Raw genomic sequence first — 24,017 nt, 5'->3', positions numbered from 1 at the left:
AGCAGTCCCAAATCCAGCCACTCTGTAGGCAGACAAATCTACAAATCAGGGGCAGAGAAAGGAAAGGCTGAGAAAAGCATGCTCTGCAACTTCTCTCAAAGTCACAGCAACATTTAGTTTGCTTGGGTGCTTGTCACAGTAAAATACAAAATAACAATGTCAAAACAAGACAAATCCACAGGATAGCAGATTTCCAGATACAAGTGTTCCATGAGTGCTCTAGCTCTATTTAATTCTCCTTGCTTTCATTCTGAACAAGTCATGACCTTTCTAAATATCAATAATAATAGGACCACCATCTCATTTATACTCAATCTGGCAACAAGGACAAATGAAAGAAAAAGAACCCATCCTCCATTTTAAGATGACTTCCTGAAACATTAAGCAACTATTCTTCATCAGTAAAAACTCAGATGATCACAACTACTGCAATGAAAAGTGGTAAATTTGATCTTTATTGGATGCATCGATGCCTGAGATATATTTTATGTTCTATTACTAAAAATGAAAGGGGGAATGTATGGAGAATCTTAGCCATACTCACCAATTTCATAACTAAATGAGTGAGAAGACAGGCCAGAAATGTAGCTGAATGTATCCTGGAACATAGGCAAAGTAAATCATTGTCTACCATAAACTTTCCTTTCTTATTCCCTGAATTCATTACAATGAAGGCAATAGAAATCTCACTCATAGAAGTATATATAATAAGACTACAAAGCAATTTCAAGAGACAACACAAAAGAATTTAAAGGACTATACAAAAACTAAATAATTCTAATAACTTTGCATTTAGTTAGTCATTGGGCTTAGACACAGGAGAGGGGGAAATTATGTACCCTAAAAATCATTCCATATTTACATAAAAATTAATTAAATGACACTCAATTACTGTCAACAATTTGAAGGACAACCCTACAATATAAGAAAGCTAAAATATAGTATACTCAAAAGGAAAAATAATGTGACTTGATCATATAAATATTCAATTGTCTCCAAAATTGTGTGAAAAAAGCATGGCCTATATGCCTTTATGAATCTGCTATATTAAATGGATAAAAAATAATCTATAAGTTTACAGATTACTTTTAACTAAATCTGATTTTCTGAAGGAACTAAGGCTGTTTAAAGTGTGTCTTCTTAAGTAGGTTAGTAATTATTAGAACATACATTTGTATAGCAAACACTTATAGATAGTATGAGATTAAGCATCATTCTAATACTTGTCTAAATTTCTTCAAATTCTGGAACACTGATGTTTGAAATAATGAGATTTTACTCTAAATTCTAATTTTTGCAAGGACACAGAAAGTTTCATTATCAGTAATGTACTTTTCAATCCTTGATGAAATGCCTGAAATAAGTACTGTGTCATTAGAATGTAATTCCAACTAGAGAAGAATATTGAATGTGCCTTAATATCTCTTCCTAATGTGACTTTGCAGTACTTTTGTAAGCACCAATGCAGAGACACTTAACATTATGTGATTAAGTTAGCATGTTTTAGACATTTCTGATTTCTTTTGGAACTAGCAATAAATCAGCATGTTTCTAGATGCTGCTGAGAAGGAGTAATCTCCATCTAAAGAACAGAAGTTTTAACATTTGCCTAATATTATGCCCTCGCTGTAAGATTTCCCTTCCATTCAATTTCAACATAGGAATCATTTTTAATCAGAGAAAATAAGCATGATAATCAAATGCAAAGTAGCATAGGCTCATAGTGAATGTTTGTTCTAATGAGAACTTAACTTCTGCTTATGTCAGATAATTTAGCTCTTAAAGCTATAACGGACTATTAAGCCAAGGAAAAGTCTAAGCAAATCTATACTAAATTCCTTCAGGAAGCTAGAAAAAAATTCCCCTATAGCCCTTATGCATTTCCTCACTATTAAAGAGGTCACAGTTTCTCTGGAGCCACATGACCCATCAATTCTCAGTCTTTGTTCAGCCCTTCAATTAATATCTAGGATCATATCAGAAACACTAACAAAAACTCACTTGAGCCTGCAAGGTTAAACTAGTCTAATTAAAGGTGGTGGTGAATTTCAAATGACTTTTGCATCCATTCTTCTATCCTCCAGACATTATTCAAAACACCTGAATGTTAACACTATCTGCAGGCTCACTTTTAATGACGTACACCTTACACAGAAAGAGACAGGTCATGCAAAACACAGAACTGAGCAAACTAACTAATGCCATGAGAAATGATTAATTTGTTTTCTTGAGCTAGAGAGCAAATAAATATTTGGCTGCCTTGATGAACTGAGGGTCACCAGGATGGCTTTCCCCCTCAAATCCTTTTTAAAAATTTTTTAAAGAGTATTTTATTTATTTATTTATTTATTTGAGAGAGAGAGAAGGAGAGCGAGAGCACAAGCAGAGGAAGCCACAGGCAGAGAGAGAGGGAGAAACAAGCTTCCCACTGAGCAGGAAGCCAGATGCAGGGCTTGATCCCAGAATCCCACGATCAGAAACTGAGCTGAAGGCCTATGCTTAACCAACTGATCTACTCGGGCACCTTTAAATGGTTTTTAGAACCTTGAACTCAGTGTGTCAATTTATGTGTGGTTATACTAAAACAAAAACACAAACAACAACAACAACAACAACAACAACAAAAAACAAGATAAAGATGGGTTTTTAAATATAAAATTTCTATAAACTGTTGTTACTTAGATTTAGATTGTGACAATGAAGCAATCAAAATGAGATACCAAAGAAAAGAATATGACATGATGTTAGGAATCAGTTTTGAATCTTGCTGGAATTAAAGCTGTCAGATGATAGGGTTGCCTGGGTGGTATACACTTAGTTTAAAGTGCCCAACTCTTGGTTTTGGGTCAGGTCAGGATCTCAGGGTGGTAAAACAGAGCCCCATGTAAGACTCTGGGCTCAGCATGAAGTGTGCTTGAGATTCTCTCCCTCTGCCTTTCCCTGTTCATTCTCTCTCTCTCTCCCTCTCTCCCTCCCTCAAATAAATAAATCTTTTAAAAAAAATGTCATATGGTAGATACACTTTGTTCTCATTTGGATTAAGTAGGAACCTCACACATTAGGTTTACACTGGATTCCTAAGTTTTGGGGCAGACACTGGGGTTATACTGAACTGATACAGAGCTGCAGTGGAGTATGAAAGATAGAGGCAAAATAAATTCAAAAGCTAGGCACAGACTTCTTGCTTCCTATTGAAATGAAGAGTATAGAAAATATCTTCGCTCCCCGTGGAACAACAAAAAACTTGATAATACACAAAATCATAACTTCCCCTGAAAATATATGAGAACTGATATTGGAGGTCAAGCCATTTGCTTAACTTTAAAGGAAATACAGGTACCTCTAAGAAAGAATGGTACAGTGACAGGAGATTCATGCTAAGCAAAGAACAGGAGGAAGACCAGGCCGTCATGCTAGCTGTTAAGAATTCAAATATATGTATAGATATAATGCAGCCATTTCATATAGTCATTTTTAACCCAAGTATAGGCTCTTCACAGAATATCACTGAATGTTAAATAGAAAGAATGTGGGCTGTGTACCAAATAAAGCCTTCATCAGTGGTGCCAGGTTGAGGGAGATGAGTGAGCCCGACTGCAAAAAAACATAAAGCCTTGCAAAAAGCCCTTCCTAGATTACTACTCCCAGGAGATAAAAGCTTTAAGCTGCCATTCAAAGAAAAACAAATCTATTACACCCTAAGACAAATTTCAAGACCTACTCCTTCTGGGAGAAGGGGAAGTAACATACCCTCTACTAATGAGAAAGAGGCATGAAATTACTGTTGTCCAGACCACAAGATAACTCCTACCATTAAGAACGGGAAGAGAAAGCCCCATTATGGAGACCTAGGGACTCAGGGACTGAGTCTAGAGCAGGAAAAGAAAGAATCTCTGCCCCTGTACAAGCTAGCAAGTATTGAGATAATAACTTTCTGCTGGGGAAGGACAAATGCATGTAGACAGATTCTCTCTGAGAGAATCATGAGAAAAAGCTGGAAGTGGAGGATAGAATAAAACAAAAACTTTTCAGCAATCCAGTCTTATGTACTAGTTAACATTAAAGAAATTATAAAGCCAGTGGTGCATCAAAATAACCATAATAGCAGCAATACTGAAATTGAGGTCAACTTCCAACTACATTAATTAAATTTCTGCACAAAAAGTAGTATAAGAAAACATACTCAAGCTTAGGTAAAAAATTACCTTAGCCTCTACATTCTAACATGTGATGTTTAAGTTTCAAACAAATACTAGAAGACACACACATGCACACACCCACGTGTGCACACAAACACACACACACACAAACAACAAGAAAAATCACCTAGAATCGAGAGAAAGCACTTAACAGACCCAGACTTAGATATGGCCCAGTTGTTAGAACTACCAGAACTACTGGGTACTTAAAATAATTATAATTAACATAAAGAAGCTGATAGGAAAAAAAATGTGTAGGAACAGATGGAAAGCACAGATAGGAAATTGAAACTCTAAGAATAAAATTAAAATTCTAAAAATATAACCCCATAGTAACAGATATGAAGAACGTCTCTGAAGGATTCACCATGATACTTGGCACAAAGAATCAACCTGCGTGCTTAAGGACAGGTGAGTAGAAGCTACCCAAACTGAAACACAAACAGGGGGGAAAAAAACTAAAAATAAGTGAAACACAAAACCAAACCAAAGAAACAAACAAACAAAAAAACAGCATCTGAGAGTTGTGGGAGATATCAAATAGTTTAACATATGATTAATTGTTCTCAGTAACAGAAGAGAAAAACAAAGCAGAAGTATTAAAGAAGATAATTACTGAGAATTTTCCCAAAATTAAGTTAAACTACAGAGTCAAGAATAACAGAAACTCCAGTAAGGATAAATAAATAACCCCTCCCTCAAATTAAAAAGACCTAGATATAGAATATCTAAAGTTCAAACACCAAGACAAAGACAAAATCTTGAAGGCAATCGGAGGAAAAGATAAATTACACATGGCAGAAATCTCACAAAAATTTTATCAGATTTCTTGTCAGAGTACAATGAATTGGCATAATTAAAGTCCTTTTTATCTATAAATCTTGAACTCTAAACTCAGTGAAAGTATCACTGAAGAAGTCATTATGACAGTTTGGCACAAACGAAACTAATATAATTCGTTAACAGCAGTCATATACCTGAAGAAATTTTAAAGTTCTTTGGGCATGAGGAATATAAGATTCAGACATACCTGCACAAGGAAATGTAGATCTCCACAAATACCTTAAAAAATGAAAATATACTAGACATTTTTCCTTAATTTCACTTAATGGTTACTTCCTATCAAAAGCTAGGAGAAATATAATGTAAGTTTATAGCACTCAAAAATAAAACATTTTCCAAAAAGGGCACAACAGATGAGAGGAAGGAACTGTATTGCCTACTGGCATAGAGTACTTGTATGTGAAATAGTGTAATATTCAAGAGAGACCATAACTAATTAATATTGTAAACACTGACACTCACTAAAACAAGAAATGAAGTGGGCGCCTGGGTGGCTCAGTGGTTTAAGCCGCTGCCTTCGGCTCAGGTCATGATCTCAGGGTCCTGGGATAGGGTCCCGCATCAGACTCCCTGCTCAGCAGGGAGCCTACTTCCCTCTCTCTTTCTCTCTGCCTGCCTCTCCATCTACTTGTGATTTCTCTCTGTCAGATAAATAAATAAAATCTTAAAAAAAAAAAAAACAAGAAATGAAGTATAAAAAATAAGTCACAGTGGAGATGAAATGTAATCATAATAATCTGAAACAGGCAAAAAAAAAAAAAAAAAAAAAAAAAAAACCAAAACAGAGAACTGACAGTACACATGGAAAACCAACAGTGTAATAACATCAACAGCCCTTCTTAGATTATTCCAACTCATAACAGTGATGAAGAAGATACACAGAAAAGTCATAAAAGAAGAAATTAGTAAAGAAAAAGTATAGGCAAAAGAAAACAAGGAATACTATTTAATTTTCAAATCATATTCAGTGCATCACTATGTTCAATCAGTATTACCTCCAAAATGTATTTTAGGTAATCTAATATCTAAGTGAAGGCCTGACAAGTTTTTTAATTCATATTCTACAAGCCATGGAGGTTTAGACTCTGGTAATAAGAGAGACAGAGGTAATTAAAGAAAACAACTCTTTCTTGCAGAAGTTACAAGGTATGTTAGTATAGTATTAATTTAATCAAATAACTAAAGATTTCACTTGAAACCATATTTTATTAATCAGCATCTTTTTAAAAGTGTGAAAATAAAAAATAAAAATAAAAAATATGAAGATGAGACTGTATCTAAAATTTTAAAAACTTTAATTTTATGAGGACTTTTTGCTGAGATATAATTGATATCAGGAAATAACTAATTTGGATTAAACACGGATTTCTTTGAGAATATAGGCCACTATTTGGACTACATGCTATTTTCTCAACTATAAAAACAAGTCTGGAGAAGATGACTGATCAGGGGCATAATGATGGCATTCTGACGATGCCGTCACTCAACTTTCAGGTAATACAGCACATTTGAAATTAGAATAAAGCAATCACTTTTTTGTCCATAGTTCGATCTTAAAGCAATTATTTAATGCCTAGAAGCTGCAATTTCCACACTTGAAGATAATCCTTACACATCTAACCTATGTAATTCCAAAATATTGTGAATAGTAATTCTAAGAATCAATCCAATTTGGATAATATCAGTTATTTTCATAATTGCCATGAGTTTAAACATTATCATCATACATGAAAAAAGACTTTGTAAGTCTTGCCTTTTCATGTACAGTGAAGCAATGTTTTGCAATCACAGTATAATGATCAATGAAGGAATGCCATAGGGACAATGATGAGAGTCAAGTTTGGCAATATTGTGTTTTTAAAGATTTTATTTATTTGACACAGAGAGAGAGAGAGATCACAAGTAGGCAGAGCAGCAGGCAGAGAAGGGGTGGGGGAAGCAGGCCCCCTGCTGAGCAGAGAGCAGATGCAGGGCTCCCATTCCAGGACCCTGAGATCATGACCTGAGCCAAAGGCAGAGAGGCTTATTAACCCACTGAGCCACCCAGGCGCCCCGGCAATATTATTATTAGGTATTTTGTGTTAGCCACTTGCATGGAGATGAATATCCACAGAAGTCCTTGGCTGTTTTAAAGCAGAATTAGACCCATTCAGAAGGTGCCTAAGATGAAGAAAGAAAAAAAAGAAAAGAAAGAAAGAAAAAAAAACCAGCATAGAAATGAGAAGTTTTCCAGGAAAAATGTCACAATGTAGGGATTACTTTGATAGAAAAATAAAAATATATGGCTACTTGAATAATAGCTTTTGGGGGGTTGTTGTTAAACTATAAAAGAAATAATCAAATATTAAATGGTTACTGTGTCTAATCTTTGGTCTTTAAGATTGCTCATGTCAATTCTTCCAATCAGTTCCAATCAATTATATTTAATAAGCAACACAGAATTCAGAAAAAAATATAAATTAAAGGAAATGATAAATCTGAGTAAACTTTGATATGTGACAATGTTCTCAATATTAGAATGAAATATAAATTAGAGGAACCTCTGAAAAGCGTGATCATATACAAGTTACGCCAATTATACACGCCCCCCCTCAAAAGATGTTCTATGGAAGAGTATGGAAGAGTATGTAGAAACGTAAAGACTTTGATTTAAAAAAAACAGTGTTATATCATTTGAATCCAGAAAATATAGCCCATTATAAATGTAAGAAAAATAGCCTGATTAATAAAGGAGTAAACTGTAAAACAATTCACTATCAAACACTTAATCAGCCAACTCATCCCTCTACTTCCTCATAAAAATGGCAATGATAGCAACAAAATGATATAAGAAAAAGGAGGGGAAAACCCTACACAATCCCATACCTGGAGACCTATCTTTCTGATTAATTAAGAAATTTGCCATGCTTTTATTACTAACAGATTACTACTTTGGTTTTTTAACAATGACTGTAAAAAATCTCAGACAGTTCTTCACCCTATTCATGCAATAAGTTAAAAAATAGGGTGAAGTTTATTCTTTTTTTTTTTTTTTTCCGCTAAATCAAAAAACTACAAATACGGTACTCTCTGAGTTTAGTCACTTTGGAAAGTTTCTCTATTTCCAGAGCCAACTTTTAGAAGAAAAAGAATTCTAGCAGTTGAGTGAATTCATTAAATTTGGAATAGAGCATCTTCGCTGTCTCCTCAAACTCTCAAAATTATTGTACTTTCTACCTAAGAGATCATACAGTCAATTTCTCAACTCATTTGCCCCTCAACTAGAAGTCAGTGTTATCTACATCGCCAGAGGTTTAATTTAGGTTTTCAGCAGATGTCATATTCTGAGGATATGAAGTAAAGGTGACAAAACTAAAATTTGATCTTCTGGTTCTTCAACTTACCTGTATTTAATTAAACATTTCACTGTATTCCATTAAAAAAGTCAAATCCTAATTTCATGAAGAGATTTTTAAAAACTGTTTTCAGATATAGATTATCTCTTGGTCTTTTCTATCCATGACACACTAAATATGATATATTAACTGTAAAGAATCACATTAGCTTTTTTTTTTTTTTACCTTGAATTTTTAGCTTGCTTTATTCACTACCAAGATAATAGTTATTTATCAATACTACATTGGCATTTTCTCTGGCATCGCAATTTATTATTACAGGAGATCATCAAAAGGGCGTGATGACCAGTTGACCTGTGAACGAAATCTGGGCAATTAGAGGCTCCTTATCCCCCTCCCCATCCTAGGAATGTAAATTCTACCCACCATTCCCACAGTGGGGGCTGTTTTAACATTAGCTTTTTAAAAAAATAAGTCTTAAAGAAGAACTTTATTTTTAAGACAGCCTTTAAAAGTCTGCCTGCCATCTGAGAAGAAATTGAAAAAAAATCAAGAGAAGATAATTTTATCATTAAAAAATGGATGTTAAAAACAAAAACTAAAAAGGTTTTACCAACAAAACAAAAGTGCATTTTTAAAAAATAAAGAGGCATTTCTTTTTAAATTCTTATTTAGGCCAAAAGTATTCCAATAAACAATTATTTCTCCAGTGTTAAAAGTATTTTATTATGATTTATTATATGCAAGTGAATAGCAATAAACAACATAGAAACTTTAATATAGTTAATCTTAATTATATTACAAGTCCAGTAATCATTACATCATAAACAGATATCAAAAAGACATTATATGGAACAACTATGAAATAATTTTTGTTATGACAAATCAACTACAGAGATAAACCAGACCTACTCTGTTGCTAGTATTAATTTTAAATTCTCTGAAGGAAAATTTTCTTTAGATCAGTAAGAACAGGATAAACATTAGGATGGAAGGAGGCTTCTTATAAGTCAAACTATTCACAAATATTGTTATGTTCTTTTTAAATCAGTAAATTGATTCTAAATTCACATGGAAATGCAAATGTTCTGGAACAGCCAAATCAACTTTGAAAAAGAATACAGTTATGCTGTCTGATAGCAAAGCTTGCTAAAAGCTGTAGTAATCAAGAAAGCTGACCTAAACCAATAACATAATAACATGTGCCTCATAAACTGTATATTCTAATGGACATAAAATTGGAATATTAACTAGGGTCAAAACAGGCCAGGTAGTACAGTTTTAGGGGCATGATCAGGAATTTGGTTTTCAATTTGTTGCACTGATTATGCCTGTTAATCAACAAATTGGAGAGGCAAGTAGATATTTGTGACTGAAAGTCAGATTATATTCCAAACAAGATGTACACAACATTTCAGAGTCACCATCATGAATGGATGACATTTGAAACCACTACACTGGATGAAATAAAGGAATCAATATGGATATAAACAGTGGTCTGAGGGTCAAGTACAATGGCACTCCAAGGTAAGAAATCAGGTGGATATAGTGAAATCAGTAAGGATGATTGTAAAGGACAGCCAGTGATACAGAGTCAGGTCCATCTGTTTAAAATATTATCTTTTCTCCACAGAAATGCCTGTGTATCTTGGCCAAAAATCAGTTCATGAAGGTCTGGATCTCCATGTAGCTGCAACTCTGTTTTCCAACTTCCTATTGTCCCACTAATCCATATTTTCATTTTGTGGAAACCACACTTTCTTGATTACTACAGCTTTTAGCAAGCTTTGCTATCAGACAGCATAACTGTATTCTTTTTCAAAGTTGATTTGGCTATTCCAGAACATTTGCATTTCCATGTGAATTTAGAAACAGCTTACCAATTTCTACAAAATAATACATTTTTGGAATTTTAATTGGGATAAATTTGGATCTATAGATTAATTTGAGGATAATTAACCTCTTAACCATAATGAATATTCCAATTAATGGACACACTGTATCTCTTTATTTAGGTATTCTTTAATATTTTCTTAATAATGCCTAGTAAACTTCACTAGGAAGGTATTACACATCATTTTTAAGAAACATCATGAAGTACTGAATATTTTTAATGCTATTGTGAATGTTTTGATATCAATATTTAATTTTTCATTGGTTATACAGAGAGGTAACTTTTATTTAATTATGATGCATTTTGCAACTTTGCTAACTAAGCTTATTAGATTTTTAACAGAGTCCATAAGGTTTCCTACACAGACGAACATACTATCTGTAAGTAATAAGAATTTTACTTCTTCCCATTCAATTTATAGGCCTTTTGATTCATTCAGTTTGGATGTATTGCAGCCCCTACTGATTTCCTTTTTGTTCTCTTCACATCTTCATTTTATTCTTTCTCATCCTTTGAATTTAATTTGCTCTTTGTTTTCAAATTCCACAATATAGAACCTGAGGTGTTCTGTGTTACAAATTTCCCTTTAAGTACTGCTTTTGATATATCCCACATATTGTAACATATTTTTATATTCATTTATTTCATATTTCCCCTAATTCTTCCACATTTTTTTTCTTTAACTTTTGGGTTATTTATAAGTATACTGTTAAGTTTCCTAATATCTGGGGAATTTTTGTATGGCCACTCAAATCTTTTAAAGATGTTATTAATTTTCTACTTGTTCTATCAGTCACTGAGAAAAGAGTAATGAAATTTCCAATGATTAATGAAGATTTACTTATTTCTCTTTGCAGATCTGTTTTTGCTTTGTGTGTATGTAGGCTCCAATATATATAATATACTTAATACTGGCTATGTCCTCTATTCTTGGTAAAATTTTTTTTTTTTGCTCTGAAATTTACTTTGTTGGATATGAGTAAAAATGTTCATATTTATGCTGATTGGTGTTAACATGGTATATCTTTATCATACTTTTGTTTCTTAATCTTAACAACAGATTTCTTGGAAGGATCATACCTTTGTACCTCGTACAGTTAAAAATTAAAATTGGCAACCCGACTTTCAGATGTTACAGATTATTTAAATTTAATAGGATTACTTACATGCCTGGGTTTAAGTCTGCCATCTTGCCATTTATGTTCCCACCTGCTCTTTGAACCTTTTACCTTCTTTTCCTTACACTCTTGCATTAACCGAGTAATTTTTATGATACCATTATTAGTTCATTAGTAATAATTCATTTTCCCCTATTTTAGTAATTGACCTAGGTTTTACAGTGCATATGTTTAACTTATCAAAGTCTACCACCAAGAAATAGTGTACCTATTCATACTGTATAAGAATCTTAACTGTAGTGCACTTCCATTTTCCGCTTCCAGCCTTTGTGTAATTGTTACCATACTTTTTAACTCTGCTCATGCTGTAAGGTTTTATTTATTTATTTGACAGAGAGAGAGAGAGAGAACACAAGCAGGGGGAGTGAGAGAGGAAGAAGCACATTTCCCACTGAGCATAAAGCCCAATTCGGGGCTAATCCCAGGACCCTCAGATCATGACCTGAGTGGAAGGCAGCCACTTAACTACTGAGCCACCCAGGTGCCCCAAACTCTTATGTTATAAACCCCAAAGTATATTGTTGTTAACCTTGCTTTAACAAGCGAATTACCTCATTGAGAGATTTTTAAATGGTAAAAATGTACTTTATTTTTATTATTTAATGTTTTTGTTTCTCTTCATTCTTTAATGTAAATTCAATTCCACCCGATATCATTTTCCTTTGTCTGAAGGACTTCCATTAACATTTTTGTAGTGATGATTTCTTTCTGTTTTTATGTATCCAAAAATATCTTCACTTCACCTTTATTTCTGACATGTATTTTGGCTGAGTTGATTGTGTTTTCATATCAACACTCTGAAGAGGATCCTTTACTGTTTCTCTGGTTGTATCTTTTCAAATGAGAAATTATCTTTCTTTTCTCTGCTTTCTTGATATTTTTAATATCCTCTCATTATCACTGGTTTTAAGAAATTTCACTAAGATGTGCTTTTATTTCTTCATTATTTTGTTGTGGTTCTTAGGGTTTGTAGAACCGCTGAGAACTGTGGGTTTATAGCATTTATTAAATTCAGATGATTTCAGCCATTTTTTAAAATGTTTTTCTCTACCCTTTCTCTTCTCCCAGGTGGTCTCAAATTACATGCATTTCTGGCTACTTGGAGTTGTCCCACAGCTCCCTTGTACTGGCCATTTTTTCTCAGTCTTTTTTCTGAGTTTCAATTTTGATAGTTTGTCTTACTATGTCTCCACCAAATTTGTCTTCTAGAAGGGTTAATTTGATATTATTCTCAACTATTTTATTTTTAAGATATTTTACTTCATATCTGTAGGACTTTGGGTTCTTGTGACATCTTCTATATCTCTGATTAACATGCTCATTCCTTCTCCCACCCACTTGAACATATATAACAGTGATAATTATCTGTGTCATTCGTGTATCTGCTTCTACTGAATGCTTTTCCTCTTCCTCATGGTTCATATTTTCCACCTTCATTCATGGCTTTTAGTTTTTGTTTGGATACAAGACATTGTGAATTTCACATCATTGTGTGTATGATACTTTTGTTCCTTGTAAAATATTCTCATGCTTTGTTCTAAAATAGAATTGAGGGGTGCCTGGGTGACTCAGTGGGTTAAGCCACTGCCTTCGTCTCAGGTCATGATCCCAGGGTCCTGGGATTGAGTCCGCATCGGGCTCTCTGCTCAGCAGGGAGCCTGCTTCCTCCTCTCTCTCTGCCTGCCTCTCTGCCTACTTGTGATCTCTCTCTGTCAAATAAATAAATAAATTATTTAAAAAATAAAATAAAATAAAATAGAATCGAGTTACTTGGAAGCAGTTTGATCTTAAGTTTTATTATAAAAGGACAAGTCAGTCTCTTAGGGCTAATTTTGCCCAAACACTGATGAAAAACAACAAAAACAACAACAAAAACAAACTTGTGTACATTACCTAATGTCCCATGAATGATTATTTTGAATTTTTTGTCAGAAATATGAACTATTTGAGTAAATTTCCCTGACCTTCTTTAGACCTCACATGTACTCACTGGTGACTACTTAGGTGAAGACTCACAAGGGGTTCTCCACAGCTATCTCTATGTCTCTCTCTCTCTCTTTTCCTTCCTCCAGTTCAGTACTTCACCATGTGAACTCAAGTTGCTGTGACCTGTGTCTCAAGTCTGTCTACTCAACTCAGGACAATATCTCTATTTCCCTTCTCTGTTGTATATCCTCAAAACTCACTTTAGTTAGTAAACTGTGGCAACTGGAGGATTCATTTTGTTTTCCTCACTCAGGGATCAGTGTTCTGAACCACTTGCCAACTATTTTCACATATATGTTTTGTCTGCTTCATATAACAGGATAAATCTCATGTTAAGAAACAAATCCCTTACTCAAATTTAAGTATTACCTCTTGTTTTCTTTGTTTTTTTAAAGAGCATTTTCTATATTTTCTCACTAAATGAGAGCTTCTTCTGGGGTGTATTTATTTCAAACTTTAACTCTGCCTTTCCTTATTTTTTCTCCTCTGCAGCTTTTGTTCTTTTAAACTTTTTCTACCAGAGATAACTTGAAATTTGTAGAACTCTATTTCTTCTAGTTATATTGAATGCATTTGATTTGTATGTTTTTTTATTCTCCTTTTTATTTATAGTTTTAGAGGATGTGTTGGGGCCTTCAATTTTGTGTGAAGTGAATACCTCTGGCTACTCCTGAAATCCTTATTACACCCTTAAATTAAGTGACCATAGAAACAATTTAAAAGACAGAAAGCAACATATCTGTTTGGTGATGGAAGAAATGTTCTCAAACCTCTGGGTGTTCTACTATGATTAAACATTCAATTAAAGGAATTTAATATACACAACTGCATACTTCTATATTTTGACATCATAGCCAACTGTATGTATACTAAATGAGAGAGACATGGCTTTAAAAGGAAAAAAAAAATTCCACTTAGAAGAATAGTTACAGGCTTTGTTTGACTACAAACATACAACATAGTATGACTTTGAGAAACTAAAATAGAGATAATCTTTGACATAGTAATCTCATTTAGAGAATGTATCGTTCAGTTATAAAAGCAACATTATTTAAAGATAAATTCAAGGGTTATTATTTAAAACATTTTTAAAATGAAAAACAAACAGGGGGAGGAGTCAAGATGGCAGAGAAGTAGCAGGCTGAGACTACTTCAGCTAGCCAGAGATCAGCTAGATAGCTTATCTAAAGATTGCAAATACCTGAAAATCCATCCGCAGATCGAAGAGAAGAAGAACAGCAATTCTGGAAACAGAAAAACAACCACTTTCTGAAAGGTAGGACAGGCGGAGAAGTGAATGCAAAGCTACGGGAAGATAGACCCCGGGGGGAGGGGCCGGCTCCCGGCAAGTGGCGGAGCAATGGAACACAAAATCAGGACTTTTAAAAGTCTATTCCGCTGAGGGACATCGCTCCAGAGGCTAAACCGGGGTGAAGCCCACGCGGGGTCAGCGTGGCCTCAGGTCCCTCAGGGTCACAGAAGGATCGGGGGTGTCTGAGTGTCGCAGAGCTTGCAGGTATTGGAACGGGAAAGCCGGCTACAGAGACAGAGCCGACAGTAAACTCACAGCTCGGTGTTACCTTGAACCGGTCCCAGGCTCGGTGAGCTCGGAGCGCGGCTGGAGGTCAGGCAGACAGGAATAACGGGGTGCTGTTTTTTGAGGGCGCACTGAGGAGTGGGGCCCCGGGCTCTCTGCTCCAGCCAGAGACCAGGAGGCCACCATTTGTATTCCCCATCCTCCGGTACTCTATGGAAAGCACTCAGGGAACAAAAGCTCCTGAAAGCAAACCAGAGCAGATTACTCACCCTGGCCCCTGATAAGGGCAGTGCAATTCCGCCTGGGGCAAAGACACTTGAGAATCACTACACCAGGCCCCTCCCCCAGAAGATCAACAAGAAATCCAGCCAAGACCAAGTTCACCTACCAAGGAGTGCGGTTTCAAACCAAGGAGAGCAGCAGAATTCCAGAGGAGGAGAAAGCAAAGCACGGAACTCATGGCTTTTTCCCTGTGGTTTTTTTCAGTCTTGCAGTTAATTTAATTTTTTTCTTTTTCATTTCTTGTTTTTTTTCTCGCCTCCTGGTTAAATTTTTTTTTTAACTTTTACCTTTTTCTTTTTTAACGTTTTTTTAACTAGTTTATTTAATATATATATATATATTTTCTTTTTTATATTTTTCTTATTTGTTTTCCTTTTTTTAATTCTTTTCTCTTTTCTTTTTTTTTTCTTTCTTCCTTTTTGAACCTCTTTTTATCCCCTTTCTCCCTGCTCACGATTTGGGATCTCTTCTAATTTGGTTAAAGCATATTTTTCTGAGGTTGTTGCCACCATTTTAGTATTTTACTTGCTCCTTCATATACTCTTATCTGGACAAAATGACAAGGCGGAAAAATTCACCACAAAAAAAAGAACAAGAGGCAGTACCGAAGGCTAGGGACCTAATCAATACAGACATTGGTAATATGTCAGATCTAGAGTTCAGAATGACAATTCTCAAGGTTCTAGCCAGGCTCGATAAAGGCATAGAAGATATTAGAGAAACCCTCTCGAGAGATATAAAAGCCCTTTCTGGAGAAATAAAAGAACTAAAATCTAACCAAGTTGAAATCAAAAAAGCTATTAATGAGGTGCAATCAAAAATGGAGGCTCTCACTGCGAGGATAAATGAGGCAGAAGAAAGAATTAGTGATATAGAAGACCAAATGACAGAGAATAAAGAAGCTGAGCAAAAGAGGGACAAACAGCTACTGGACCACGAGGGGAGAATTCGAGAGATAAGTGACACCATAAGACGAAACAACATTAGAATAATTGGGATTCCAGAAGAAGAAGAAAGAGAGAGGGGAGCAGAAGGTATACTAGAGAGAATTATTGGGGAGAATTTCCCCAATATGGCAAAGGGAACGAGCATCAAAATTCAGGAGGTTCAGAGAACGCCCCTCAAAATCAATAAGAATAGGCCCACACCCCGTCACCTAATAGTAAAATTTACAAGTCTCAGTGACAAAGAGAAAATCCTGAAAGCAGCCCGGGAAAAGAAGTCTGTAACATACAATGGTAAAAATATTAGATTGGCAGCTGACTTATCCACAGAGACCTGACAGGCCAGAAAGAGCTGGCATGATATTTTCAGAGCACTAAATGAGAAAAACATGCAGCCAAGAATACTATGTCCAGCTAGGCTATCATTGAAAATAGAAGGAGAGATTAAAAGCTTCCAGGACAAACAAAAACCGAAAGAATTTGCAAACACCAAACCAGCTCTACAGGAAATCTTGAAAGGGGTCCTCTAAGCAAAGAGAGAGCCTACAAGTGGTAGATCAGAAAGGAACAAAGACCATATACAGTAACAGTCACCTTACAGGCAATACAATGGCCCTAAATTCATATCTCTCAATAGTTAGCCTGAATGTTAATGGGCTAAATGCCCCTGTCAAAAGACACAGGGTATCAGAATGGATAAAAAAACGAAACCCATCTATATGTTGCCTCCAAGAAACTCATTTTAAGCCCGAAGACACCTCCAGATTTAAAATGAGGGGGTGGAAAAGAATTTACCATGCTAATGGACATCAGAAGAAAGCAGGAGTGGCAATTCTTATATCAGATCAATTGGATTTTAAACCAAAGACTATAATAAGAGATGAGGAAGGACACTATATCATACTCAAAGTGTCTGCCCAACAAGAAGATCTAACAATTTTAAATATCTATGCCCCCAATGTGGGAGCAGCCAACTATATAAACCAATTAATAACAACATCAAAGAAACACATCAACAATAATACAATAATAGTAGGGGACATTAACACTCCCCTTACTGAAATGGACAGATCATCCAAGCAAAAGATCAGCAAGGAAATAAACGCCTTAAATGAAACACTGGACCAGATGGACATCACAGATATATTCAGAACATTTCATCCCAAAGCAACAGAATACACATTCTTCTCTAGTGCACATGGAACATTCTCCAGAATAGATCACATCCTCAGTCCTAAATCAGGACTCAACCAGTATCAAAAGATTGGGATCATTCCCTGCATATTTTCAGACCACAATTCTGTAAAGCTAGAACTCAACCACAAAAGGAAGTTTGGAAAGAACCCAAATACATGGAGACTAAACAGCATCCTTCTAAAGAATGAATGGGTCAACCGGGAAATTAAAGAAGAATTGAAAAAAATCATGGAAACAAATGATAATGAAAATACAATGGTTCAAAATCTGTGGGACACAACAAAGGAAGTCCTGAGAGGAAAATATAGAGCGGTAAAAGCCTTTCTCAAGAAACAAGAAAGGTCTCAGGTACACAACCTATCCCTACACCTAAAGGAGCTGGAGAAAGAACAAGAAAGAAACCCTAAGCCCAGCAGGAGAAGAGAAATCATAAAGATCAGAGCAGAAATCAATGAAATAGAAACCAAAAAAACAATAGAACAAATCAACAAAAGTAGGAGCTGGTTCTTTGAAATAATTAATAAAATTGATATACCCCTGGCCAGACTTATCAAAACGAAAAGAGAAAGGACCCAAATAAATAAAATCATGAATGAAAGAGGAGAGATCACAACTAACACCCAAGAAATACAAACTATTATAAGAACATACTATGAGCAACTCTATGCCAATAAATTTGACAATCTGGAAGAAATGGATGCATTCCTAGAAACATATAAACTACCACAACTGAACCAGGAAGAAAGAGAAAGCCTGAACAGACCCATAACCAGTAAGGAGATTGAAACAGTCATTAAAAATCTCCAAACAAACAAAAGCCCAGGGCCAGACGGCTTCCCGGGGGAATTCTACCAAACATTTAAAGAAGAACTAATTCCTATTCTCCTGAAACTGTTCCAAAAAATAGAAATGGAAGGAAAACTTCCAAACTCATTTTATGAGGCCAGCATCACCTTGATCCCAAAACCAGACAAGGATCCCATCTAAAAAGAGAGCTATAGACCAATATCCTTGATGAACACAGATGCGAAAATACTCAACAAAATACTAGCCAATAGGATTCAACAGTACATTAAAAGGATTATTCACCACGACAAAGTGGGATTTTTTCCAAGGCTGCAAGGTTGGTTCAACATCCGCAAATCAGTCAATGTGATACAACACATCAATAAAAGAAAGAACAAGAACCTTATGATACTCTCAATAGATGCTGAAAAAGCATTTGACAAAGTACAGCATCCCTTCCTGATCAAAACTCTTCAAAGTATAGGGATAGAGGGCACATACCTCAATATCATCAAAGCCATCTATGAAAAACCCACCACAAATATCATTCTCAATGGAGAAAAACTGAAAGCTTTTCCGCTAAGGTCAGGAACACGGCAGGGATGTCCATTATCACCACTGCTATTCAACATAGTACTAGAGGTCCTAGCCTCAGCAATCAGACAACAAAAGGAAATTAAAGGCATCCAAATCGGCAAAGAAGAAGTCAAACTATCACTCTTCGCAGATGATATGAAACTATATGTGGAAAACCCAAAAAACTCCCCTCCAAAACTGCTAGAACTTATACAGGAATTCAGTAAAGTGTCAGGATATAAAATCAATGCACAGAAATCAGTTGCATTTCTCTACACCAACAGCAAGACAGAAGAAAGGGAAATTAAGGAGTCAATCCCATTTACAATTGCACCCAAAACCATAAGATACCTAGGAATAAACCTAACCAAAGAGGCACAGATCTATACTCAGAAAACTATAAAGTACTCATGAAAGAAATTGAGGAAGACACAAAGAAATGGAAAAATGTTCCATGCTCCGGGATTGGAAGAATTAATATTGTGAAAATGTCTATGCTACCTAAAGCAATCTACACATTTAATGCAATTCCTATCAAAGTACCATCCATCAAAGAAATGGAACAAATACTTCTAAAATTTATATGGAGCCAGAAAAGACCTCGAATAGCCAAAGGCATATTGAAAAAAAAGCCAACGTTGGTGGCATCACAATTCTGGACTTCAAGCTCTATTACAAAGCTGTCATCATCAAGACAGCACGGTACTGGCATAAAAACAGACACATAGATCAATGGAACAGAATAGAGAGCCCAGAAATAGACCCTCAACTCTACCATTCAACTGATCTTCGACAAAGCAGGAAAGAATGTCCAATGGAAAAAAGACAGCCTCTTCAATAAATGGTGCTGGGAAAATTGGACAGCCACATGCAGAAAAATGAAATTGTACCATTTCCTTACACCACACACAAAAATAGACTCAAAATGGATGAAGGACCTCAATGTGCGAAAGGAATCCATCAAAATCCTTGAGGAGAACACAGGCAGCAACCTCTTCGACCTCTGCCGCAGCAACATCTTCCTAGGAACAACGCCAAAGGCAAGGGAAGCAAGGGCAAAAATGAACTATTGAGATTTCATCAAGATCAAAAGCTTTTGCACAGCAAAGGAAACAGTTCACAAAATCAAAAGACAACTGACAGAATGGGAGAAGATATTTGCAAACGACATATCAGATAAAGGACTAGTGTCCAGAATCTATAAAGAACTTAGCAAACTCAACACCCAAAGAACAAATAATCCAATCAAGAAATGGGCAGAGGACATAACAGACATTTCTGCAAAGAAGACATCCAGATGGCCAACAGACACATGAAAAAGTGCTCCATATCACTCGGCATCAGGGAAATACAAATCAAAACCACAATGAGATATCACCTCACACCAGTCAGAATGTCTAAAATCAACAAGTCAGGAAATGACAGATGCTGGCAAGGATGCGGAGAAAGGGGAACCCTCCTACACTGTTGGTGGGAATGCAAGCTGGTGCAGCCACTCTGGAAAACAGCATGGAGGTTCCTCAAAATGTTGAAAATAGAGCTACCCTATGACCCAGCAATTGCACTACTGGGTATTTACCCTAAAGATACAAACATAGTGATCCAAAGGGGCACGTGCACCCGAATGTTTATAGCAGCAATGTCCACAATAGCCAAACTATGGAAAGAACCTAGATGTCCATCAACAGATGAATGGATCAAGAAGAGGTGGTATATATACACAATGGAATACTATGCAGCCATCAAAAGAAATGAAATCTTGCCATTTGCGACAACATGGATGGAACTAGTGCGTATCATGCTTAGCGAAATAAGTCAAGCAGAGAAAGACAACTATCATATGATCTCCCTGATATGAGGAAGTGGTGATGCAACATGGGGGCTTAAGTGGGTAGGAGACGAATCAATGAAACAAGATGGGATTGGGAGGGAGACAAACCATAAGTGACTCTTAATCTCACAAAACAAACTGAGGGTTGCTGGGGGGAGGGGGTTTGGGAGAAAGGGGTGGGATTATGGACAATTGGGATGGTATGTGCTTTGGTGAGTGCTGTGATTCACAGCACTCTGGTGATTCACAGACCTGTACCCCTGGGGATAAAAATATATGTTTATAAAAAATAAAAAATTAAAAAAAATAAAAATTAAAAAAAAATGAGAAACAAACAAAAAAGAGTAAAAATTACCTAAGTATCCATCAATAAGGGAAATACTGAATAAATATCAACTAAACCATACTACATAATTTTTTAGAAATATAGAGTGAACTATAGCTACATTTTAGTTATTTTTTTAAGAGGACAGGTTGATAATTAAAATGTAAAGTCTGCTTAGCACCAGTTTGGTTTTTTTTGTATTTTGTTTTTTGTTTTTTGTTTTTTTAGCAAAAATGACAGTCATTTTGTGTATATCTAAATATATGTATAGGAATAAGAGAAGAACTGAACATGCTTATTTAATAGGCCATTGACATTAAGTAGGTCCATCAGTAACTGGCTTTATAGGAAACAATATAGGCCATTAAATTTTCCACTTATCAGTAAGTATTATTTTAGAATTTAAAAACTGATACAATAAGAAAAAAATGGGCACACAATAAAGTTACATCTCATAATCAATATTAAGCTAAGATAAGCTAAATGTTAGGGAAGATAGGAACTAATCTAAGCTTGTCAACAAAATGCCCAAGATTCATATCTGTTTAAAATCTGGATGGAGTTTTTGCTCTTCTAGAAAAGAAAAGGTTTATCATGCAAGACCACACAAAAAGATGCTGAGAGCTCTCCGCTCCAGGAATATAAGCACTGTTTCTCATTTTGAAGTGTATATTAAAGTAAACTAAAGAGATCCATAAAAATATCAAGGGAATTATTTCAGAAAGAAAACTGTACCAATGAGAAAAATGAAAAAGATTTACAGCTGGCAAGCTTTGAGATAAGCAGACAGAAGGAAACAATGAGTTTCTACAAATAGTTAAAGAATGATTTGAGTTTCAATGACATGTTTTCATTACATTTCATAGAAGAAAAAACAAGAAAAATAAAACTGAAACTTCAAAATATTTGGTTAGACTTTAAGTAGGATTTCTTCACTAAAAGGCAATTAATAAATGAAAGACATGTATTAGGAAGCTAATCAAATCATTATTCATAATAGTAAACTACCCAATATTTTATGTTAATATATGCTAATAAATACCCTTACACATGTATTACATTGTATTTTCGCTATTTTTGATCTTCAGAATATTCTATTAAATAAAAAGGGCATTTTTATTATTTTATCTCCATTGGAGAAAGTAAACTGGGTCATATAATCATTTTTACATAGATCACTGATTACATCTTTTACAGAAAACTAAAAGCATAGGGTGCTCCTGGGTGGCTGTTAGTTAAGCATATGATTCTTAGTTTTGGACTCAGGTCAGGATCTCAAGATTGTGAGACAGAGCCTAAATTCAGGCTCCATGCTCTGTGTGAAGTCAGCAAAAGTTTCTTCTTCTCCCTTTGCCCCCCTTCCCCACCATTTATAAAATAAATAAATAGTGGAAGCATATTTTGTTTTCGGTTTTGTTGTTGTTTTTTTTTTTTTTAAGATATTATTTATTTGTGTGTGTACGTATGAGAAGGAGAGAGAGAGAATGCACAAGCACGGGGAGCAGAAGGCAGAGGGAGAAGTCATCGCTCAGCTGAGCAAGAAGCCTGATGTGGGACTCCATCCCAGGACCTGAGTCTAAGGCAGACAATCATACAACTGAGATACCCAGGTATTCCCCAAAAATGGAAGCATATTTTAACTTTAGGATAATCTGTTAATTGATTTTGCAGGAGCCAGCATATATTGCTATTAGACTCAGCAGAGCATCAATAAATATACAGTAAAGAAACAGTATGTTTTTAATAAAATTTTGAAGTCTCTAACCATTCTGCAATCCAAACAATAAAATCTTATTTTAAAAAAGAAGATGAAATAGATAAAATTAAACGGACAAAATGTGCTTCTTATAGAACGTAACTTCACAGAAGGAACAATGCATATTGCAGGGCAGACTACAAGCATTGGACATTACAATATAGTCACGCCCCCTTCCATTACTCCTCACCACAGAAAGAAGGGAACATCTCTCAGAAGTTTCCATATGCTACTCAGTATTTTAGTACCTTAAAATTCCCTTCTACATGTCTCCTAAAGCATAACTTGTTTGGCTGATTTATCTCTATGGGTTTCTAACATCTACACTTTAACAAGGATTTCCAGTGATTTCGAATCCAGTGTAAATTATTTGAATTTTTAAAGTTTTTATATTTTGAGACATAATTAAACAGTATGGTTGGGGAAGAATAAAATATTTTCATACATCTATTTAAGAAGATAAAATATCCAAATTTATGTCACTATAATTACCTATAAAATAACTATTATGTATGCTCTAATTAAACCCTATCAAGAATAGAGAAGATACGTTAATTCCAGAAAACTACACATGTGTATACCTCTGATTAATGAAGTATAACACACAAAAACACTTTTTAAACTAAGACACTGGGGGCACCTGGGTAGCTCAGTTGGTTAAGCGTCTGCCTTCAGCTCAGGTCATGATCTCTAGGTCCAGGGATCGAACCCCATGTTGGGCTCCCTGCTCAGCAGGGAGTCTCCTTCTCCCTCTCCTTCTACCCTGCTTATGTTCTTTGTCTTTCTCTGAAATAAATAAATAAAATATTAAAACAACAACAACAACAACAACAACAAAAGCTAAGACACTGGATGAAAAAATAAGAGTAGTGTCCATGTTTGGGATCTCCAAGAAGCAGAATTTGAGATGGAATTCAATGTGTAGAATGCCTATAAGAGAATGCCTTTGGGGTCAACAGATATACAAGAGATAAAGAGCAGATTTGAGTAGGTGAACAAATTCAAATACAATGCCAGATGGTAATTGCCTCCTCTGGCTCCATGGGAACCTCTGGAGCAAGCAAGGTCCATCAGAGTTGGACTGGGTTGGTTTCAAATAACTAACTTTATTATCTCTTATACCATGGTGGGTGGGCTGCACATGGGATGCATGACTTTCTGCAAAATAGCTCGCTGAACCTTAGACAATTGCTCAAGGGGGCTGAGGGATGAAGGGTATCTACTGACCATACTCCCAGTAGCTGGGGCAACAAATCCTTCCTGGAAGGTAAATCTTTGCTGAGCTTCACCACGTCAGCCAAAAACACTTGTGAGTTATAAAATAAACAACTGTCCTAACAGAACACTA

The sequence above is a fragment of the Mustela lutreola genome, chromosome 4 (genome assembly GCF_030435805.1).
Source record: "Mustela lutreola isolate mMusLut2 chromosome 4, mMusLut2.pri, whole genome shotgun sequence".
Taxonomy (NCBI): domain Eukaryota; kingdom Metazoa; phylum Chordata; class Mammalia; order Carnivora; family Mustelidae; genus Mustela; species Mustela lutreola.
This window is presented reverse-complemented; position numbering follows the sequence as displayed.